Source organism: Triturus cristatus, chromosome 3_1, assembly GCF_964204655.1.
Source record: "Triturus cristatus chromosome 3_1, aTriCri1.1, whole genome shotgun sequence".
In the NCBI taxonomy this organism is placed as follows: Eukaryota; Metazoa; Chordata; class Amphibia; order Caudata; family Salamandridae; genus Triturus; species Triturus cristatus.
The window spans coordinates 829127791-829151706 of NC_140583.1; the positions used below are offsets into that span (position 1 = coordinate 829127791).

General features: G+C 46.0%; 1 protein-coding gene across 2 annotated transcripts in view; it reads right to left on the reverse strand.

Annotated features, from left to right (window-relative positions):
- Positions 1–23916, reverse strand: part of PJVK (pejvakin) — a 151549-nt gene that overhangs the window by 48204 nt on the left and 79429 nt on the right. The gene's annotated exons all lie outside the window — the stretch shown is intronic.

A 23916-nucleotide genomic window follows, 5' to 3' on the forward strand; every position in this document is an offset into this window, starting at 1 on the left:
CATATGTATTTTTTAGACTACTTTTACAGCCTCCTGCATAACACGCACTGGTGCAAGTACTCTTAGATAGTGCGGGCTTTTTAATGCACACTCTCTCAAAAAGTATATATTTGAAATAAAACTGCCTACAGCCGAATTGTGACCCCTAGGCTATGTGTACTTTGATCAAACTTTTCTCCTGAGGCGTGCATGCACCCCCATGCTTAATTGTGTCTCAATGTTAATTGCTTAGACTAGCAATGCAACGTAGCTTCAGATTGATAATAAATAACGGGCGGTGACGCACACCCTGCTGTTATCAACGAATTGATTTTTATCAAATTGCTCAGTGTGTCCATCTGAGATAAATTACAGTCTGCAGAGGGGTTGTGACCTCTAAGCTATGTGTGTACCCTTCCATTTCCAGTGCTTTGCAGCCGTTTTAAAATCTTCTTACCGTTTCTCGTTGCTCAAATGGGTGTAATTTCTGATATTTATGTTGCCTTTGTTTTTATTGCTTGATTTTCCTTGTGAAAAAAGTGTCACTCATAGTTGTTGAAATGTCACTCATAATTACGCTGACATTATAAAAATGTCACACTTAGCAATCTGAAACCTTGGCAGCTATGCTTCCTTTATGTCCGGCCTGCTGCTGTTAGCTGTACTTCCGGTGCCAGCTGCGCCCCTCCACGTGCACAAACCATGAGCTGAACATTGCAGGCATTGCCCTGTAGAAACGTAGACTTGGCCGCCGGTTGTACTGTGGGGTGTCGGAGAGCATTCCATAAAGTATAGAACCCTGCGAATGCTGGTAATTTCTACGTTTTTATTTCTTTATTTGAAATTTTATACCACACGCAGACGATGTTAAAGTACTCTACAGTTTTTTATTTTTACAAAAAAATGTGAGAAATGATTCCAAATAATAAACATACATATTTACAAAGAAATGTTCAGGATGATGTCAGAGCATTTTGCAATTTGTAGATACATATTTTGAGAAATGCATCCAAGTCATATAAATCCATGTTAGCAAAGACGTGTTGTCTTATAGTGAACGTTAAGTAGTCAGTTTGTTCTTCACGCTACAATATTTGATTTAAGAATGACACTGCATATGTGGCGGTGTAGGTGCTGGAGAGAGCTGCAATTAAATGTCACAAACGTAAGTGTTAGGTGTTATGTGGCATGAATATGGAGTTTTATTGGATAAATAAAAAATCCATATTCTGGGTGCTGTTATTGAGATGGAGTAAGGGCCTACTTTGGAGTTTGGCCGATGGTATGCTCAGACACAAATGTATTACAGGTTCATTGTTGCCTATAGCCTTTGTATACAGAGCACAGGATATGTGCCACTGTGTGGCAGGATATTCCATTCACCAATCTCTAAATAAGGCCATACGATTTTTTTATGTTGAATTTCAGAGCTACAAGCATCAGTGCTTCTTTGTTTCTGGGGTTTCTGTTTTGCTCAGTGACGTGTAATTGCTGATGCTAGGTAGGTTGGTGAAGGGCTTTGAAGGTTATGCACACTGTCCTGAGTATGCAGTGTTTCTCTACTGGGAGCGAGCTCAGACATTCTCTAACTGATGAGCTGTGGTCTGCCCTTTTCCATGTTTGCAGTAAGCCTTGCTGCTGAGATTAATAATAATGTTGGGGAAGCCAGGCTCGATAGGCCAGTGAGTAGGGCAATTTCACATACCTATCTGGTGACATCTAGAGAATGGACTAAAGTTTGCAGATCTTGTTTTTAACATAAGGCACCACAGCATGCACAAATCTTGCACTGAAACAAGATCTGCTATTCTCGAGTTAGGGCACGAGATAGGGGTTGCCTTAAAGCTGGTATTAGTGTTTGAGTTGGAGTGACAGTCAATATTAGTGTTAGAAAGAATTAGGTTACAACTAGGATGAGGGTGATGGTTAGATGAATAGGATGGGGTGGAACGAGGACTGGAATTATTAGCATCGCTTGGATTAACAATAGGTTTAGACATACATGTATGATTATGCTTAGATTGCGGGTTAGTTTTAAGGTTTGGATGAACACAAGTGTTTCGATTGGGTCTTACCACAGGTTTGTGGTTAGGGTTTGTGTTCTAGGTTTAGAGTTACAGTTAAAGTAATTGAGCCAACAATTGTGCAAGGAGGAATCCTGACTGCTTAACACCCAGCCTCAGCACAGAGGCCAGCAATTTACAAATAAACATAGAATTGTCAGAGACTGTATCAAGCTCTGAAAACTATAAAGGGCCTACCACAGCAGGCTTCTTTTTTTGGTCACTCTGGTGAGACACTAAAAACACACACAACATGCGCCCTTCTTTAAAAATGCAAATTAGTAAAATATCTGGTTACCACATTATCAGGCCAATACCTGCCTTAATAATGTCCAGAGGGCTTGTGACACATTCCTATGGGAGGGGGACTAGAATTTCGTTGAGTCAGAGAAGGTAATAACCAAGAGAAACAGGATTGGGAACACCCAGTGGTGCTCGAACAATTTTCAGAGTGGCGTCGCTGCCATCAGGGCTTCATCACTGAACTCACAATGTTGAACATATATCATTAAAGCATGGTGTGTTCGCGCAGTGTCATTTATAGACAGCACAATCTCCATTGAAGTGGTCACTTAACTTGCAAAGACATACAATTTTACAGATAAAACTAATGTAGTGCACAAACGATGTGTGGAAATCGGGTGTCAATCAATCAAACAAACAGGATTTGCATAGCGCTACTTATCACCTGTGAGGGTATCTAGGCGCTAAAGGGTGGGGGCAGTGCTGCTGATTAGGGACGTTATTCGAATAACCATGTTTTTAGGCCCTTCCTGAAATCCTGCAGGGTGGCAGTCTGTGTGTTCTCCTTTGAACTGCCGGTCACCGGTGTATTTAACTGTGTAGCCTTGGACGGTGTCATGTATGTGCATGTAACTTGCATGATCGAGGTAACTATTAGCGGCGATACTATGTGTCTCTCGGTCCTTTTTCCCCAGCACCCATCATCCCCCTCTCCAGGGGCGGCAATCTGAGGGATAGCCCCGGGCGCCACAAGCTCTAGCTACGCCCATATTAACGCAGACAAGGATTTGTAATTTTAGTTCACTTAATTTCCTCCATTTGAACTAAAAGACCTAAAAAACAATCAATCGGAATAGAAAAGTACTAGACTGGAGCATTGCGTCCATGGTGACGAGAAGGCATCAGCTAAGAGTAGGTGATGGTTGGCAGTCATGGATAGACAAGGACTCCTCCTACGAGTTGGCATCCTGTGGATTTCACATTGTGGGCAGCAGAAGCATGGGGGAGTCTTAACAGCCCCCCCTCACCAATGCATCAGTTTTTGCACTCTCTGGTTCATCGACCAGCTTTGAACTCGCTCATTCATTAATTTTCACAGAACACGGCGAAACGCTTTATTTTTATTTGCAGTTTTAAACAGGTGAACTAGGCCCAATGGCATTGGAGCACTTTACATACGCACCAGATGACTTTACACAAGGTCAGATTCACTATTAACGTGTTTAAGGCGAAATTAGGTGATTTGTCAAGAATCACAGGATGCTGAGCCGACGCCGGGACTCTGAAGCTGATTCCAAAGTCGATAGCTCTAGCCGTTAGCCCACATCTCCTCCCACATGGGTCAATTAGAGAGCTCTGACAGCGAAAGCAGTTAAATTATCTTTATGCAAGTAGAACATCACATTAATGTTTTCCTAACAAATGCCAAAGGGGTGGGGGCGGCTTTGTGCTATTATGCAAGCACCCCCTACCTTGCCTCTTTTATTCCACGTATGGTGTGGTCTACTCCAGAGCAGCCCGAGTGGGAGATCAGTGCCCCCTTACATGGACAACCCTAAGCCCACACCTACGCACCATGACCCCCACTCATCTGCCACCTCTCCAAACCCCAGGCTGTCCATACATATGGACCGAGGGTCGTAGCTGGGCCCAGCAGGAGGAGATTGCCTCTTTATCTCGGCGCCCTCCCTCTCCCCACACTCCCCCAACCCCACAACAATACAAATAACTTCACAATGTCCCACTCGCCTCCCCCAAGCCTCTCAGTCCCCGGGAGGTCTGGGGCGGGGGTGGTGCTTGGGGCCCTCCTCATCACCCATTGGCTGTGACTGCAGTGGGCGGGACCGGCTCAGGAAGTGGGTGTGTCCAAAGACTGCTGAACTCGAAAAAAAAGGTGACGCGGGGGGGCTCACGTATGCTCCTCGTTATTTGACAAGGTACAGCGGGGGCATGGGGAGGGAAACGGGGACCAAGGCCATCCTTCCCCTGTCACCCTGCCTTGCCCTCTGTTCAGGGGGTGCAGCTCTGCACTCCTCTAGTACGGCAGCCTCTGTTTTTTTTCTTTTCAGATTTATATAGCGCATACTCAACACGAAGGTATTGCAGCGCTTCACATGAGCACCAGTTTAGAGCGTACATTTCTATAGTTGCATTTGTTTCCTCAACCCCCACTAATCCAGCGGTACTGCAGAACTTCAGAGGGGACGAGCACCAGCCGGGCCATGTACGGGGTACCATGGTGGACGGGGATGACGCCATGAACACCACTATCTTTCTCCGAGGTCAAGCAGAAATGCCTCGGAGAAACGTAGCGTCATTTTCAGATTCGGGGCGTATTTTTCTTTCTCTCCTCTTCCCATTGGCTTGAATGTTTACATTCCAGAGGAGAGAAAGAAACTAAAAAACACACCCCCGAATCCAAAAAAGACGGGGCTTTAATGGACAGACGCCCCTCTCCTCCAATGGCTGGCCTCCGCTTAGGAAGCCAGCCAATGGAGAAGAGGGGCGGGTTCAAGCCCCACACTAAGAAACATAAGATCTCGCCGGCGAGACTGCGCAAGCGCAGCCTACGCAGGCCGAGACCTAAAAAAGAGGGTGGAGCTCATGACTTTTCTCCAAGCTTGCTTCACCCTCTACTGCCTTGAATGTGCTGGTCTGTCCTGCCCCCAACTATTAAAACCAATGGCACCGAGTTGGCCATGCCCACGGCCACAAACATATCACCCATGTGCCGATCGAGCCACTGGCACTAACAAGAGGCCACACCTATTCAATGACGCCATCACTCTCACTTGTACCTCAGGGGCGAGTGAAAATCTCGCTTGGCACAGGCGCAGTTGCATTCCCTGTAACAAAAAAAAGCACACATCTCGCGCCTGATGAAGTAGCCAGTCCTTTCACTGGGCTGCTTGTGAGTTTTATCCTTCTCCTCTTTCTCTCCTCCGCTTCTGTGTGGCAGGGCACTGCCCCTTTTGCCCACATGCACCAACTGCCCCTGCATGCAGTAGTCATTAAGTGGGGTTCATGAATTAACAAATTTATTGCATTCCAGTGATAGGTGAATGAACATGAAAGTGTGGTTTGTATATGAAAATGACACATTTAGTAGTGGCTCGTGTCCCGGGGGTGTGGGTGGGGGGAAGGACGACAAACAAAGAAGACGCACACACAAAAAAAATAACTTACCTGCCACATCTCCGCTCTTCTGCTCTGTCCTCACCAGCACAGGCTCCCAGAATCCTCTGAGGCTAACCCTGATGCTACTTTCATGCTGCTGAAAGCAGCATCAAAATTGGCACGAGCGCCGATGATTTGCGCTCCAAGTGAGACTGAGATCCTGTGCTTGCTCTCTCCAACCCGGCAACGCAGCTCGGGTTGGAGACAGCTTCAGTGTGCATGACGGTTTAGCAGGCCTGAGATGGCCGGCCAAACCATTATGCGCACTGTTAACAGTGCCCTGCCCAACACTCCCCCTCCATGAAGGCCCCGCCTCCAAGCCTCAGCTATTGTAAGAAAAATAAAATGATAATAAAAACTTTTATTATAGTTTTATTTTAAACTGAGGAGCCGCCGCAGAATATATTGTAAATCATATACCTACATGCATGTATAATGTACTTACTCTGCAAAGGTTGAAACTCAGCTATGACTGCTAGGAGCAGAATGCTAAGCTGAAAGCTGTCTCTATTCTGAAGTGACATTGTTGTCTGTAGTAATTAGTCCCTGCCTATTTTTAGGTTTCGCCTGCCTATCGCGTAAGCGATCGCTCAGCGAGACTTATGTAGGGGCTTCAGAAAATGCTCCCAAAGGCTTCCCAGGCGGATCGGGTGGCGGTTACGCGCACAACCACGCGCATTCCATTTGCCACCAGCTACTTCCTGCGCGTGCGCCGCCTCACGCATTCAGAGAGATTTAGTAAGGGGCACAAGACCTTATGAATGCGGTTCATGGCCAGTGCATGTGAGTCATTCAAGCGCAAAGCTGGCATTTGGCATCAGACTTGAAAGCAGCAGACTGCTTTCGCCAGCGCGCGCTCGACCTCACTTCCTGCATCCCCTCTTACAACAATTAACTTTCGTTATAACTCACACCCCATATGCTCGTTCCCTCCCACCCTTCCTTTGATGTCTGCTTTTCTTGTTGTTTACAAACCACGCCACACACTGCTGCACGCCACACACTGCTGCATGCCGCACACTGCTGCACGCCGCACACTACCGCACGCCACACACTGCTGCGCATACTGCTGCATTACACACTGCTGCATTACACACGGCTGCACGCCTCACACTGCTGCACGCCTCACACTGCTGCACGCCTCACACTGCTGCATGCCACACACTGCTGCACGCCACACACTGCTGCACGACTCACACTGCTGCACGCCTCACACTGCTGCACGCGGCACACTGCTGCACGCGGCACACTGCTGCATGCCGCACACTGCTGCATGCTGCTGCACGCCACACACTGCTGCACGCCACACACTGCTGCACGCCGCACACTGCTGCACACCACACACTGCTGCACGCCACACACTGCTGCATGCCGCTGCATGCCACACACTGCTGCACACCACACACTGCTGCACGCCGCACACTGCTGCATGCCGCACACTGCTGCACGCCGCACACTGCTACACGAAACACTGCTGCACGCCACACACTGCTGCATGCCACACACTGCTGGATGCCACACACTGCTGCATGCCGCTGCACGCCACACACAGCTGCACGCCGCACACTGCTGCACGCCGCACACTGCTGCACGCTGCACACTGCTGCACGCCGCACACTGCTACACGAAACACTGCTGCACGCCACACACTGCTGCATGCCACACACTGCTGCACGCCACACACTGCTGCATGCCGCACAATGCTACACGAAACACTGCTGCACGCCACACACTGCTGCACGCCACACACTGCTGCACGCCGCACACTGCTGCACACCACACACTGCTGCATTACTCACTGCTGCATGCTGCACAACACTGCTGCATGCCACACACTGCTGCACGCCGCACAATGCTACACGAAACACTGCTGCACGCCACACACTGCTGCACGCCACACACTGCTGCACGCCGCACACTGCTGCACGCCACACACTGCTGCACACTGCTGCATTACTCACTGCTGCATGCTGCACAACACTGCTGCACGCAGCACACTGCTGCACGCCGCACACTGCTGCACGCCGCTGCACGCCACACAGTGCTGCATGCCTCACACTGCTACACGAAACACTGCTGCTTTTATGCGAGTTTTTGCTACTGACCTTGTAAATGACAATGCCTTTTATTTGTTTTAAAACCAAAACATAAATAAAAGGCATTGCAATTTTACAATGCCAATAGCTCAAACTCATAAATGCGAGACCTATTGCCTTGCAAATGCTTGTTTAGGATGTGTTCCCTTGGGTCTTGAGTCTACGCTGGGTAGTCATTTCTGGGTGTTTTACTCGGACCACTGTGCAGAGAATTCAGGGCATCCCACCGGTCATGCTAAGCATTTCATCTTGAAGGGGTGCCCCTCTGACCTTGGCTTGGCCGCACCAATAATATGGTGAACTTAGCTCCAATGCCCGCCGCATGATTTGGATATGAGTCAATTTGAGTAATGACTGGGATGAAGAAAATGTATTGAAGTGAGGAAAATTACCGAGCATTCTCTAGACTTCACCGTAATTAGGGGATGCATCAATAACAGGTCTTCCCAAAGGTCACAAAAGTCTTGACTGATGAATGGCTTCACGTTCCTCATGGCAGTTTTTGGTGTTTATTCTATGGAGTTCATCTAAGAATGACGTTTTGACCAAAAATCATATAAAATAAGGCACAAGAGACCAGATGTACAAACTCAATTTCTCATTGCAAACCCTGTGATTTGGTAAATCGCACTGTTTGGGGCAAAAAACTATGTTTTCCGAATGCGCTATTCCCGTTTTGAGATACAATAACAGGCTACCAAATAACTAAATGGGCTTAGAAAAGCATTATGAAACTCTCATTGGAACGGGCGCTCACAGAAACTGTAAGGCATTTTTCATCTTCCGCAAAAATCGTAAAACATGAGTATTCTAAATCACTGTCCTGGGACATTCTATCTGGGCTTTCCTCACCCAGGGAAACCTCTTGGGGTAGCTGTGCGCGCTATAAGTTACTAATAACAATAATAATAATAGCTTGTCCCTTCCAAATAGTGATTCCTTATGGTATGTGATAGTGTTTTACGATCGAAATCCGGTTGCAAAACATTAATATTTTACCAACTACTAAGAGGTTGTGGTAACGAGTTTGCAAACGAGAAGGGGTCCCCAAGGGAAGCTTTCCCCTTTGTGAATGGTCAAAAAACATTGTTGGGAGTAGGCAGTGGTCCATAGGACTCAGAAGGATTCACGAAAAAGTTAGTGGGCAAATTGCAACCACTTTTTGCAAATGCTATCATAGTACAACTGGTACAAAAAAACATCATATTTTATTTGTATCTGCGATTACATTTTAATCAACATTATTAAGGAAAACCCCTGTTAAAAATCAGTATGGCAAAGTGATGTCAATCAATAAGGGTGCTTCAAGAACTGAAATAATAAGGAAAATGTACGAGGCAAACTTTATCCCATTCTTCTTCATTATGTGGAAATGCATACACAGGATTTTTTTTAGAGAATTAACATTTTGCAAAGTTTGTTGTGGGAAAGGTTGCCACATTGAGAAAAGGCCTTGCCACAGAGTCCATATTCTGAAATTATGTCTAATATGAAAAGTGTAAACATTGTTTAGTCAAATACTACAGACTTGGTTTAACCTCGGGCAGTCAGATGGGAACTCTCAAAGACATTTTATCTATAACGAGCTTTCACAAGATTGTGAATTTAAGATATGCTCCCATCGTTCAGTATGGTGAATATTTCCTCTCTTAAAACAACTCTCAAGCTGGCATCCTAGCCATCAAAGTTCGGCTATAAGGTCTCTACTTCATTTAAAAATGAAAACAGCTCATTTTAAATGGGAATATTTCAGTGTAATAAAATCAACAGTTGGGTCCATGAGCAGAGAATACTAATCAAGAGCAAAAGCAATTTTATATCCATGTAACATTGGACATATCAGACGATTTTTCTTAACTTTAGAAAAGAGGTAAGCAAGGCTAGACTGGGAACCAAAAGCAACACTAGATACAATGTTCAAAACAGCCTTACTGCCCTCTCCTTCCTCCACTCTCTCCCTCTTTCCATCTATCCATTCATTCACTTTCACTCTTCTCTTCCTATCTATCTATCTCTTTCTTTCTTTCTTTCAATCTGTCTGACCCTTGAAAACCTGCCTCCCGTTGGCTCTAACCCTCGGGGGGAAATTTCTAATGAGATAAAAGGCCAGTCTGTCCCTGTAGGCAAATGTTCTAAACAAACAAGTGGATCCTGTGGCTAAGAAGCACAGGAAGGCCCTCATTATCAGTTGGGTGGTATATGATGAGATATATATTGCTCGAGTTACATCCAACTCAGATAATGACACGACAATAGGAGTTACTGCTCGTATCATAGTTTAACAAACACATCATTAGGAACTATGTGTGAATTTTATAAATTGACATATTTTATGATATATTATATCATTCAAAACAAGTTATTTAATATGTTTGTAATTTAATGTATACATCTTTGTGAAATGAGTGTTCAGTTTCGCATTCAGGAAGGATGGCGTAATTCCTATCGGGACTTAAAGGTTTAGGTGTGTGTGGATTGATATAACCCCACTGAGCCTTTTGCTTTTGAATGGAGAAAAAACACAAACACAGAAATTCACTGAATCGTTTTTCAACGTATGCTGTACTGCTTTGAACAAACTTTGAAATGTTTTATTCGTGGAGTCATTAGATTGTACAAAGTATGGATCAACACATTTATCACTTTTTATTTACCCAGTATCTCCTTTAAATCTCATTAGCACAGATCATATTAAAAAATATATATTTATACATTTATCTCAAAACTGCTTTTCATTTGCATAGTGTAATGCACTTTGTTCACTCATGCCAAGAAAGTCAGAAGTGAATTGATGTCAATTCAAACTTCTACTCACAATTTCTAAATCCTGCTTCCTTGCTTTTAAAGATGAAATACATGATAAACCGGCTTTTAAACCCGTTTTATTATCGTTTTATTTTAATCCGCTGGACCCGCCCCCAGGACTCTGATGAGTCTTGGGAGCAGGTCCAGGGGATGACACTGCTTGTGGGGGAGTGGTGGGAGGTGTTTGGCCGGCCGGCCCAGGCCGGCCAAATCCCTCTTGTGCAGTGAAGCTCTCTCCAGCCTCAGCTCCATTGCTGGGACTGGAGAGAGCAGGCACAGGCTCCCAGTCTGCCTGGGAGCACAAGTTGCCGGCGCTCTGGCCAGTCCTGATGAAGCAGCACACATGAAAGTGACAGAATGGCATTTTAGGATTGTTTATGTGCAGGAAGGCCACCTTTCTACACATAAACAATCCTCCCCTGCACGCAGACACCCTTGCACTTTGGTGCAAGGGAGCCTGCGTTGGCACTAAGTTGCTAAACTTTGCACCATCGCAAGGGGAAACGCAAGGCTGCAATCTTGTAAATATGGTGCAGCCTGGCGTTTCAGAAGTGGCGGATCATGTCGTTAATCCAAGGAGGCTAACGACACGCTCTACCACTTCCTTGTACATATTCCCCTCTGTTCCTCGGCGGCCAATCTCATGATCATCCCATGTGTTCAATGTGCTTGCTGTGGGGGCAGCTCTTTCAGCTACTTGACCCTAAGCTTTGGAACTCTTTCTCTCCCCCTTTATAAAGATTTTTTTCGCACTTTTCACTTCACAAAGCCATAAAACTTGGTTGTTTCCTACCTCTTTTTTCACATAACTGTGATATTTTGAAGCTGTGTACAGCAAGATTAGCACCGGCATACCCCGTTGATGTCAGTGCCGAGCTACACTACGTCTCTTCATTCATTCATTCAAAAAACAATATTAAAGTTAAGAAAGTACAAAAAAACGTAGGCAAAAGGAATAGGATTTAATGTTTAAAAGCCACCACGAGGATAAGGAGGTATGAATTCTTAACAAAATAGTAAAATGTGTTATATTCCTGAGATAGGCCCATGTAGCGAAGCAGCTTATTTCTTACATTGTCCTATTTTTCAGCAGTAATCTTTTGCATTTTGTGACAATTTTGAATTAGTTTCCCTGAAACTAAACTTGTCTACACATCTAACTTCGCACAACATTATCACAATGCCATGAACATCATGTAATAGGTATTTTATCGCACTATGTACAAATATAATCTATTTCTTCATACACGGGGCGACAGGGCTATCTACATATCCATAACATCACTAATATATACGCACACCACAAGGCAGCTTTCTATTATAAAAGATGAGCATCCCGATAGATTAGCAGAGGGTGCACTCCAGTTGACAGAGGTCCTTGCATGCTGAGAATTCACCACACAGAGGTCTGAGCTCTTGTGAGGGGTGTCCAGTTTGTGACCAAGACGTAGTCCTTCATTCTCTCCCACGAGGTAATGAGGTTGGATCGTCCCTTGGGGAGATTCTTGGCTTAGAGTAGGGTTCGCATAATAGAACTACTTTCGATTACTGCCTTGTTTTATATGCCAGTATATATACATTGTTTTCGCACCATGGTAGAACTATACCTATTATTCACGCTTTTGGTGCTTGTAATCACTTTTATCTGCTTCTGTCTATTAATCATTGCAGCACATGGATTCTATACAAGAATAACGTTGGTTCAAAAATATATTGAAAACTTACCACTGTGTATTCTCTGTATACTTCTCTGAGAAAAAGTGAGCACGAGTGACTGAGTGAAAGGTTCTGTACTGTTTCCACGATCCCTGAGGGGTCAGGGTTGTCATGTTCAGTCATTGCCAGCAGAGGCGGCTCTTCTGCTAAGGCAGAGGAGGTCACCCCACTGCTCTTAGAGCAGGAAAAAGGAAAAATAAAATGATAATAACCCCAGTATTATCATTTTATTTTTCACTACAGGGCTAGGTAAGGGTGGGGTGGGGCTGGGGTCACGGGAAAGAGTGGCTTGTACTCCCTATGTGTGCATGACTGTTTGGCTAGTCCTCCTGGCCGGCCAAACAGTCATGTGCACTTTGCAAGTTCCCCACCAGGCTGCATTACAATGCCGGGTGAGGAACATGCCCAGGCTCCCATTCCCCATCAGAGCGCCGAACCACGGCGCTCAGACCAGCAGAGTAGTGATTGGCTTAAGGGAGGAAGCCTGTGTGCTTCCTGCTTCCACAGAAGCTGAGGAAAAGGCAGCGTGGGAAGGAACAGACGCAGAGGAGAGACGGCGGCTGGCAAATGGTAAGTGGTTTTTTTGTCCCCCCACCCACCACCCCCCCTCCCAGCCTGCCACCACTGGTTGCCAGAAACAATTTGCTTCCTGGTAATTTGGGTGGGCTTACAGTGGCACTGTGAGCTATCTGGTCTATAGGCCAACATATCTTGCAGGGGTATCCGGAATCAGTCTTGGCTCTAAGCCTCTAGTTTAGGCTGTCTAAACAAAGTGCAGATCCTTCAGATTAGTAGGAACTACACAATAAATGCGTCTGTAGAAAATAAATGGGAAAACTAAGTCAGTGCCATCATGTAGTGCACAGTTGACAAAGTTCTTGGCAGGGTCATGTTGTATGGAGGTATGGCATGTAGGGATCTTTCGCAACAAGCTGGCAATGAAGCCATGTTTTACTAATGGTCCTGGGACTGCTGTATTCGCAGTGGCAGTCTGACCACAACCACCCCTACGGGTCTGCCTGCCATATTCTGCGTGTGGCGGTCAGACCCCCACAGGACCACCGCCTCCACCGGGATCCAGGATCAAGCAACGGTGGCGCTGAGGAATGGGGCAGGTATATGCTGGCAGTGCAGATGCAAAAATAACAATTGATGGATAGAGTGCAGAACAATGTCATACATTCACCCCAGTACAGAGATCTGGGCCTAAATCCATCTTTTTTTTGCTTACCATGCCATTCCAGTGTGAACTCAGCTTATGCAAATCAGTCTTAACCCTGCGCCCAATAGGAACAGTCCAACCCGAACTGCCAGGCAAGGTCCTCCGGCAAGGTCCTCCCTGGACTAGAAACAAGCTTCCTAGGACTGGTTGACCACCAAGCATACTCTGACTTGCTGATCCACCGCCCATTTCACGGCAGGGAGCCCACCATGAAAAGGGTGGCAGAGATGCAGGGAAGAGCCCCCTGCTGATTCTGGATCTGGAGGAGCATGCGGGGGGGGGCTCATGCTGTGCCCCCCTGGAATTGCAACCTCATTCCAGCACAGTGTGGCATGCAGAACATGGTACATGCCACAATGTGCTGGAAAGTGCTGCAGGCGCTCTCGGAGGCGATCTGCTGTTAAGGCACTCATATGAGCCTAACATTGCTGCCGCAATGAGACCGCTGCAGCACTGCCCACCCGCTAGCCCTGGATTCAACTCAGAATCAGGCGGGCAGGTGCACCACAGGCTTGGCAGTCCTCCGGGCACTGCAACGGTGGCGGTGCTACAGGAGGCTGCCAAACTCGTAATCATGCCCATCAAACCAACTTAAAAACAAATTCAAACCATCATATTAAATAAATACAACAAATAATCAAACCAACTCCACATAATAATAAAATAAACACAACATAAACAATATATAACATTTTCCACCCACAACAAAAAATCAATTTAAAACTTACCATTTTGTAGCTGTAAGTCTTTCTCCACCGCTACGCAACACATAATAATAATCCTATCAAAAGAGAAGAAAACGATTCCAAAAAGCCCCCCATAAAAGTGTGTAGGTTCCATAACAAAACCCCAAAAAGTGTTTTAAAAAAGAAACCTCTCCAGGAAACCAGAAAAAAAAGAAAAATTTAATTAAAAACAATTAGCTTATAATTAACCAAAATTGATTTCCTTAAAAAAAATAGTAAACTCCAACTTCCCATCGAAATTATTTGTAGATACAAACCTGTTAGAAATGGGGGTCTCTAAGTGGCACTGATATACACCCTGTCCTTCATTCTAGTCCGGGTGAGGGCAATAAGGGTTACACACCCAAGATAACCCCTGCTCACCCCCTTGGTAGCTTGGCACGAGCAGTCAGGCCTATCTCAGAGGCAATGTGTAAAGTATTTGTACATAACACACTGTAACACAGTGAACACAATACAAATGAACAACACATCAGTTTAGAAAAAAAATAAAGTATCCTTATCTCAACCAAACAAGACCAAAACTACAAAATCTGACATACAGAACTCAAAATATGACTTTTTAAATGTTTCAGGCAATTCTGTCCATAGGACTCTATGGATGCGGTGATTTTACGCAAAGGATCTTAGATGCTTCAAAATCCACAAAGAAAAACAAACGCAGAGGAGGGAAGTGTTGGAAAACACAGCGATGCGTCATTTCCTGAGTCCCTAGGGAGGCAATGTGTCAGTTCTTCTGCACGTAGGAGAAGTGTTGTGGTGAATATGGACTGTAAGGGGAGCGATGCGTCAAACTCCAAGATGGTTCTGTTCTGCGGATGATGCAGTAAAAAATTTGGCACACAGGTGCGATGGGTGGAAATCTGGATGCACTGGAGGTCGATGCAGCGGTGGCAAACAGGCGCTGCGTCGTTTTCTTCAGCTGCTCTCCCATGATGCGTCGATTCTTTCAGCCGCACCACAGGGCCTGCGTCGGAGTCAATGTGTGTGTCTGGGACTTCAGAGACCCGGGGCGCTGAACTCTGGCAGTGGCAGTTTCTTGGGTCACGGGCAGGCGCTGGGCTGATTTCTTCAGCCGCCTGGCAGCAGTGCGTGGAAACCTTTCCCGTACTGCGGTGTTGCGTTTGAAAAACCGTCACTGGAAGGGTGAAGCGTGGATTTTGAAGACTTTTGTGGCTTTTTTCAGCAGGAACAACCTCCACAGGAACAGAACTGGAATTAGCACCACTTGGAAGGTCAGAACTCCCAGCAGTAGATGCTGCAGGTGAAGTCTATGATGGCCCTGAGACTTCTTAACAGGAGGTAAGCACATATAAGGTCTTGGAGAAACTTCACAAGCAGGCTACACAGCAAAGTCCAGTCCTTTGCCTCTCCAAAGCAGAAGCAGCAACTTCAGGCAACCCATCAAAGCAGCACACAGCACAGGGGCAGTACTCCACTTTACAGCTCTTCAGCTCTTCTCCTTGGCAGAGTCTCCTCTTGAGCCATAAGTGTTCTAAAAGTATGGGGTCTTAGGTCCAATACTTAAACCCCTTTTGGCCTTTGAAGTAGGCATTCTTCAAAGAATAGTTTTTGTAATGCACAAGTTCTTGCCATGCCCTGTCGTGGCTACAGACACACCCCAGGGGGTGTCGACAGCATTCTGAGAGGCCAGACACAACCCTATTCAGGTGTCAGTGACAACTCCACCAACCACTCTAGCTTAGGAAGGGCCATCAGCCTGGTGATGAGTTATCAGGATATGCAGGGCACACCTCAACTTCCTTTGTGTGACTGTCTAGAGTGAATGCACAAACAGGCCCCTGTAAGTCTAAACCAGATGTTGTTTCCACAGGCAAGTAGAGGCACAGGATGGTTAAACAAGAAAATGTCCACTATCTAAAAGTGGCAGTTTTTAAACACACAATTTAAAAACTACCGTCACTAAAAGATGTTTTTTAAATTCGGAGCTCAGAGAGCCCAAACTTAAAATATCTAGCTGTTCCCAATTGAAAGTTACACTTGTAAAATGTTTCAAGGTAGCTCCAATGATAGCCTATGGGAGAGCTATTCCTTGCAACAGTGAAAAACAAAATTGGTAGTATTTCACTATCAGGACATTTAGAACACACCAGTACAAGTCCTACCTTTCACATACACTGCACCCTGCCCACAGGGGAACCTTGGACCTACCTTAGGGGTGCCTTACATGTAATAAAATGCATAATAAATTGCCAGGTTGACATGGCATTTTAAAACTGCAACCACAGACACTGCAATGGCACTGCAATGCAACTCATAGAAGGTGTTGGACATTGAAGGGGTGACATTTACTATTTCCACTCCACTCTAAACCAACTTGGGTAAGGTGTGGGACACCAAAGGGGAGACATTTACTATCCGCACTCCAATCTAAACCAACTCATAGAAGGTGTTGGACACTAAAGGGGAGACATTTACTCACTTACTATTCCCACCCCAATCTAACCATATTGGAGAATGTGTTGGACACTAAAGGGGTGACATTTACAATTCCCACTCTAACCTAACCATATTGTGGAAGGTGTTGGAGACTAAAGGGGTGACATTTGCTATTCCCACTCCAATCTAGATCAACTCATAGAAGGTGTCGGACAGAAAAGTGGGTACATTTACTATTCCCACTCCAATCTAAACCAACTCGGTGAAGGTGTTGGACACTGGAGGGGTGACATTTATGGGAAAAAGACTATACAACCCACGCATAGCCCACTGGTTGGCACAACCACTGCTGCAGGCCCACTAGTAGTATTTGATTTAAAGGCCCTGGACACACATAGTGCACTTTATTAGGCACTAAATCAAATATGTCAATCATGGAGAACCAATCAGAATTATAATTTACACAGGAAAAACTTGCACTTTAGCACTGGTTAGCAGTGGTAAAGTGCCCAGAGTACACATGCGAGCAAAAACGAAGTCTAGCGTAACATCAAAAATACAGGCGGTAGAGGCAAAGAGACAGGGGAAACCTCACCAAGGGTGCCAGGTCTAATATGTGTACCCCCCAGCTGAAAGTAGGGAGAACTACTCAACCTCCTGGGGGTTTATTTATTTAATTATTTTTATAATTTGTAATGCGCAACAGCTACCCAAAAAGGGTTTCCCGGCGCAGGGAGCAAATCCAGGACTTAGATAAACAACAAGAGAGGCAGATTATTTATCAACAGTACATTTCCGCAGTCAAGCCTTTATGTTGTTATTAAGGCATTGACCACGGCTTTCAATGTGGACTCTGGTAACATCCAACAGATTTTTTTTAACCATTTGAGAATAGCGAAGCAAGTTGCTGCAACTTTAACTGTTAGGGAATGCATATTGAGTGAATCGTCAATCGTGATGCCCAGGTTACGGACTTGTGGGGAAGGAGAGGGAAGATTGCCCATTTTGCAAGGCCAGTGTTGGGGGTTTCAGAGATCTTTGTTTTTGCCCAATAACAGTACCTCCGTTTTTTCTCCGTTCAACTTGAGGAAATTGTGTTGCATCCATGATGCTATTTTATTAAGGCCAGTTTTAAGAGTTTGTATTATGTGAGGAGAGAGAAAAAATGATTTGGCAATCGTCGGCATATGAGAATAGGGATAGCCCTAATTTCTCGGCTACGTCAGCTAGAGGTCTTACATACAAATTAAAAAGTAGGGGGCTGAGGATAGAGCCTTGCGGCACTCCATGATCAAAGGAATGGACTCCTGAACAAGCTGTGCGTGAGAAAACTTGAAAGGTGCGATTGGAAAGGAATGCAATGAGCCAGTCCAGAGCTGAACCACCAATGCCCAATGACTTAAGAGTTTTGATTAGCACGGCGTGAGACACAGTGTCAAAGGCGGTGCTCAGATCTAACAAGATAAGAAGAACCTGGACAGACCATCAGCATTGGCATTTTCTGTTCCAGGGCCGTGTTCCACCGTAAAGCCCATCCCCTGTAGGGAAATTGACCACCTCAACAGTTTTGTGTTCTCACCCCTCATCAGTATCAACCATCTGAGGGGCCTGTAGTATGTCTAAACCTGTAAGTGAGTTCCAAACAAGCAGGGTCTTAGCTTCTTCAGTGCCCAGACCACACCAAAAGCTTCTTTCTCAATTGCGCTTCACCTCTCTTCTTGGGGAAGTAACCTCCTGCTAATGAAGGCTACAGGTTGGTCTAGACCCTTTTCTTTTAGCTGTGCTAGAACTGCCCCCACACCATGCTCTGAAGTTTCTGTATGCATAACAAATTCCTTGGAGAATTTGGGTGCCTTAAGCATGGGCGCTGTGCACATGGATGCCTTCAGGGCATCAAAAGTGGTTTGACAAGCCTCAGTCCAGATCACTTTCCTGGGCTGCTTCCTAGAAGTCAGCACTGTCAAGGGAGCAACAATGGTACCATGCCTCTTGACAAATCTCCTGCGGTAGCCGGTGAGACCCAAGATGGCTCTTACCTCATTCTGCGTCTTAGGGACTCCCAAGCCAGAATGGTGTCAATCTTGGGTTGCAGGGGCACCATCTAGCCTTTTCCTACTTGTTGCCCTAAGTACACCACAGACCCCTGCCTTATCTGGTACTTACTGGCCTTGATAGTAAGGCCTGCTTTCTGCAGGGTCTTCAACACTCCTAGCCGATCTATGAACTCATCAGCTCTGGAGATGGGGCGAGCATCAGTCTTAGTGACGGCATTGAGTCCACGGTATTCCACACACAACTGTAGTTCAGGGGTGGCACCGGATGCAGCAGCCTTTGGGACCAAGACCACTTGGCAGGCCCAAAGACTGTTGGAGGGCTCTATCACCCCCTAACGTCAGCATCTTGAAAACCTCTTCCTTGATGCTGGCCTTGATCCTGTCAGTCAACCTATAAATTCTGTGTTTTACAGGTGGACTATCCCCAGTATCCACATCATGAGTCCACCAGTGGGTGACTCCTGAGGTCAAAGAAAACAGAGGCAAACTGCCCCAGCAACGGGCGACAGTCCCTCTGTTGTTCCAGTGTCAGTGTTGGAGAGAGGATCACACACTACACAGACCCATCCTGCTCCTTGGCAGACAGGAGGTCAGGAAGAGGCTCACTTTCCTCCTCCTTCCCATAATCTGTCTCCAGGAGAATAGTCATTTCAGAACTCTCAAAGTGAGGTTTGAGGCGGCACACATGTAGGACCTTCAAAGGATTCCTAGTAGTCAGTAAGTTCACCTGATAGGTGACTTCACTCTTGCGCTCCGCCACCTCAAATGGCTGAGGCCACTTGTCCTGGAGAGTGCACAGCTCTACTGGGGCCTTGACCAACACATTCAGGCCAGTCTGACACTCAATCAGAGTGGTATTCTGGTCATGGCACTGTTTCAAATATTCCTGGCTGGCTTCTAGGCTCACCTGAGCAAGCTCCTGAAGCATGCAGTCTGGTTTCTGAAGGCCAGCATGTATATAAATACATCCTGGGGTGGCTTACTGGGAGCCTTCTCCATCCTTCTTTTACCAGAGTCAAAGGTCCTCTTACAGTGTGCCCAGCTCAAAGGGGTTGAATCCCAGTCCCTTCTGTGGTACATCCCTGTATGCAAAGAGAAAGCATGACAAGAGGATGTCCCACTTACGCCTCATGGAGTCTGACAGACCCATAATTATGCCCTTCACGGTCTGGTTGAATCTCTCAACCAACCCATTACCTTTGAGTGGTAAGGAGTGGTGAACTTGTAGGTTACAGCACACTCCTTACACAGAGACTTCATATATGTGGATATGAAGTTGGCACCCTGATCGGATACCACCTCTTTGGGGAAACCCACACGGGAAAAGATCCAAATCAATGTCCGTCCCACCATGGGTGCCGTCATTGTTCTCAGAGGCATGGCCTCCTGGTACTGGGTGGCATGATCCACCAAGACCAGGATAAACTTGTTGCCTATGGCTGTCTTGGGGTTCAGAGTCCCCACAATGTTGAAGCCCACCTGCTCAAAAGGGGTGCTCGTGACAGGGAAAGGCTGGAGCAGAGCCTTACATTGTGCCACTTGTCTGGCAAGTTTGGCAGGACCTGCAATGTGCATCAGAGTGACGTCGTATTTGGGGCCAAAAGAAGTGGGTGACAAGCCTTTCAAAGATCTTGTCCTTCCCCAAATGTTCTGCCAAAGGCACATCATGACCCAGACCCAGTAGGAAGGCTCTGAAGCAATGGAGTGCCACCAGCACATGGGCTGCCCCAGGCTCAGCAACTTTAGGCTCACTATACATTCACTCAGTAAATCCAGTGTGATCCATACTCCTTTCCAGCTGCCTAGTCTGCAGCCTGTTGCCGCAGACCCAAAAGAGTAGGACATTCTTTCTGCTCCCTACACAATTCCTCCTTGATGGTACCCTCTTCTTGCTGTCAATGGGTCAACTCAGGCAAGTCTCCCAGTTCGGCCACTTGCTCCCCTGTAGGTTCCGTGGCATCCACCTCAGGGCCAGCCACCTCCCAGATCTTGGGAACATCTAGGGTGGGTTTCCAGCACCCCTGCTCTACTCTTTCTGGCAGGGACCTGGGCCACTCTTTAAGGCTCCAGGTCCTTCGGATCACCCCTACCGGCTGCCATGGACCAAGTGGTCATGCATACCCATTCGGCAACTCCACCAATCCCAAGTGTGATCGGCGGTCCACCTCACCCTAAGGGGAATCCTCCAGTTCATTTCCCAGCAGACAATCAACAGGCATGGATGAGCTCACAGCTACTCTCAAGGAACCTGCGAGACCCCCACACTCAAAGGGAACCTGTGTCACTTTGTACTGGTGCTCAGAGTTGTCCACTGCAACTACTTGGTGGAACACATTGTGGACTACCTGCTCTTCAGACACTAGGTGACACCTTACTGTAGTCACACTGGCTCTCAGAGCCTTCACCTTCTGTCCATTGATGGTCACCCACTGCCTGTACTTCCTAGAGTTTTCAGGCACAAGGGTCCTCTGGGCTATCTCACTGTCCTCTAGTGAGGCAAGGGTCATCTCAGCTGGCTCCCACCCTTCACCTGGAACCAACTCCTCCCCAAGTGCTACACTGGCCAACCCAAGTGACTGGTCATCAGTGGGTGCCAGTGTCCACTTGGGACACTTGGGGTTCCCCCTCATGTGACCCTCCTGACCAAATGCATAACACTTGCGGGGAACCCTCTCTGCAGGCTTCCATGTAGCGATCCAAGGTTTCTTCTCACCTGGGGTACGGGGATCCTTACCCTGGGAACTAGATTGGGCCTATTTAGAGAACTCCCTCTGTTTATCCTTGACACCCCACACTATTCTGCTTGGGACCTTTGACATCATTTAGGAGTCGCTTCTGTGACCCCTGGCATGCCCCATGTGACCCCTGGCACTGCCTTTGCAACCCCTAGTGTCAGCAGTGGCAAAATCAGTGGCAGGAACAGAAGCAGCTTGTCCATATGAATGTCGGTAGGGGATTCACTCACCTCGTATTTGTCAAATTTCTTTTTATACTAATAGTGAATAATATTACATTATTCACCATTAGTATAAAAAATGGAGTACCAAGTAGCGGGAATATGGCTTTTCCTGGCAGTTGAGGTAAATTAAAGAATGCTTATAAATGTATGTATGTTGTGTGCGTGCTTGCAATTTTGAGTGTATTTATGAAAAAGAAGAAGCCTACTTCATCCCAAAGCCACTGTTTCCAATAGAGATAAAAGCCAATAAGCGAAGGAAACTTCTACTCTCCCATGTTAACACAATGAATGGAGTAATCCTAAATGGTAGAGTAGATGGGGATATCCCAGCTGTTTAGTAGCTTATCCATTCTAGATTATGAAATTTGTAGTATGGACCTCTTTCAAAAAGTGCAATCATTGATAATACAGGATGCATATGAAAGTAATCATGCCCCTCTCTCTTTGGAAATAGATCTCTCATTGCAATCTACTTCCCCGTGGTCACTTGGCTCGTGGAATGGCCAAGCAAATGTAGACCATAAAAACTGTAGGATTGTCTGGAACTCAAAAGCAACGGAGGGAATGAACATCGTGATCTCAGCCTCCTGTCTAAACCCGTCTAAAAAGAATCTAACCCGATAACGCATTACGAAGAGACAGTGTCTACAGTTATTGCATCTCTTCAGGAACTTTCAAACAGACATGAGAGGAGAATGGGCCACCAAAAAGCCAAAACCAAAGATTACGAATCAGTAAAACTATTAAGCCTGATCAGACTGCAGTTTTTAAATTTTTCTGGGCCAAGACAGGAAGAAATAAAAAAGTTGAAAAAACTACAACAACGGAAAAAACCAAAAAAACTACGGGAGGAAAAAGACAAGAACTGGATAGATATTAAATTGGCAGTTAAAAGTATAAATAGCAAAGCATTCTGGAGCTTAGTCGCCAAACAAAAGGGCATTAGGAAAACAACACAAGCGCGCCCAGTGCCAGCATTGGCCTGGGAAATTTATATTCAAAACCTATATGAACTTAATGCACAGAAGGTAAAGAAAGGGAAGCAGCAGTCTCCAGAAAAGGATCAGTCAAGGGATGACATGATAGCCCTAACAACAAAGCAAATAGCTTATTTCATAAAGGCCGCAAGATCTACAGAAGCTATGGGTCCGGATAGGATTCCAATTAAGGTCATACAATCAAACAAAGGGGAGTGGAGAACATTTCTATCCCCCCTATTTTTCCACTGTTTTGGAACGGGAGATATCCCAAAATCCTGGCAGGGGAGCATTGTGGTCCCCATTTTAAAAAAAGGCTCCAGAACTGACCCAAAAAACTATCGACGAATAGCCCTACTTGATGAAACTGGAAAAATCTTTGCAGCCTGTATCTTAGATCATCTCAAAGACTGGGCCTTCTCCAGCGGCGCAATCCCTATGTCTCAGGCAGGATTTCGTCCATAACATTCAGTGATAGATAATATCGCAATCTTACAAATGATTCTTGATAAATATGTCGTCTCAAAATCTCAAATTGTATACAGTGCTTTTATTGATTTTACTGCGGCCTTTGATAGGGTAGATAAGCCAACCCTCTGGAAGAAACTGGTGAGGCTGGGAATCCCCCAAAATATACTTACAGTAATTATATCTCTCCAAACAGAAGCCTGGTGCCGAGTTCAAATGGGGGGCTCGAAGGGTCTAACTAGACCAATTGCCACGTCAAATGGCCTAAAACAGGGGTGCCTCCTTGCCCCGTTGCCATTTTCCCTGTATCTAAGCGATTTACCAGAACACTTCACATATGTATAAAAAAAAACAACAGAAATTAGCATTTAGTGATATGCACATTCTAATGTACGCGGATGACATTGTGATTTTAAATCTTACGCCAATAGGACTCCAAAGAAATTTAAACGCATTAAGTAGCTATGCCTTTTAGGGGAAAAAGCGATTGCAACATTTTAATTGGACATTGGGGGGAAAATCACTTGATTCAGTTAAAGAATACATGTATTTAGGTCGAATCTTTACCCAAACCCTACAGAACTTCTCTCATCTACAACACATAGGTCAAAAGGCGGATGCACATGTAGAAGCATTGTTGAGGCTCTACTCCTTCTCTGGAAATAGATATTTCCAACCTATGCTAGCGGTATATGGGATGAAAATCCCACCCATTTTAACCGATGGCTTAGAATACATGCACATAAAAACCTGGAAAAACGAGAGAAGGGAACTCACTATGGAGACTAAGGTGCCGATCACAATCCGGTAAAAACCGGGTACGAACCGTCGGACGGAGCATATTCTCCGTCCGACGCGTACCCGGTCGTCAAAATATACAAACATGGAATTACGATTCGCAAGGGTACACCATTACCGTACGAATCGTAAAAAAGACCGACCGAACAAAAAACACCTACCAATGCGATCCGGGAAAGCGCCGACCTGACGTCGGGACGCACGCAGCCAGCC